Raw genomic sequence first — 269 nt, 5'->3', positions numbered from 1 at the left:
GTTAAATTCATTTAGGTCTATTACAAATTTCAATAAGTAAAACTTTCAGAGCACTTTTATAATCCAGGCAACTTTCAAAGACAGAGTGCAATTTTTGCTTCACAAAATCATCGATCAATTCAGAATAATCAAGCTGAAAGCAAAGTTCATGTTCAATTGATGTCATAGACAATCCACAAAGTCTGGTACACGTTTGCAGTACAATGTAGTATATTTTACAAGACTTTTGCAGGTACAATGTATTACCATTTTATTTCTTGAAATTTTCA

At 30.5% G+C, this 269-nt stretch overlaps 1 protein-coding gene across 1 annotated transcript in view; it reads left to right on the top strand.

Moving 5' to 3' along the window:
• The window catches only part of LOC106880794 (uncharacterized), a 57,500-nt gene that overhangs the window by 45,570 nt on the left and 11,661 nt on the right, over positions 1–269 (top strand). The window lies entirely within an intron of this gene.

This window comes from Octopus bimaculoides, chromosome 5, assembly GCF_001194135.2.
Source record: "Octopus bimaculoides isolate UCB-OBI-ISO-001 chromosome 5, ASM119413v2, whole genome shotgun sequence".
Classification (NCBI taxonomy): domain Eukaryota; kingdom Metazoa; phylum Mollusca; class Cephalopoda; order Octopoda; family Octopodidae; genus Octopus; species Octopus bimaculoides.
The sequence above is the reverse complement of the archived record's forward strand: the minus strand, read 5'-3'. Positions and strand labels throughout refer to the sequence as shown.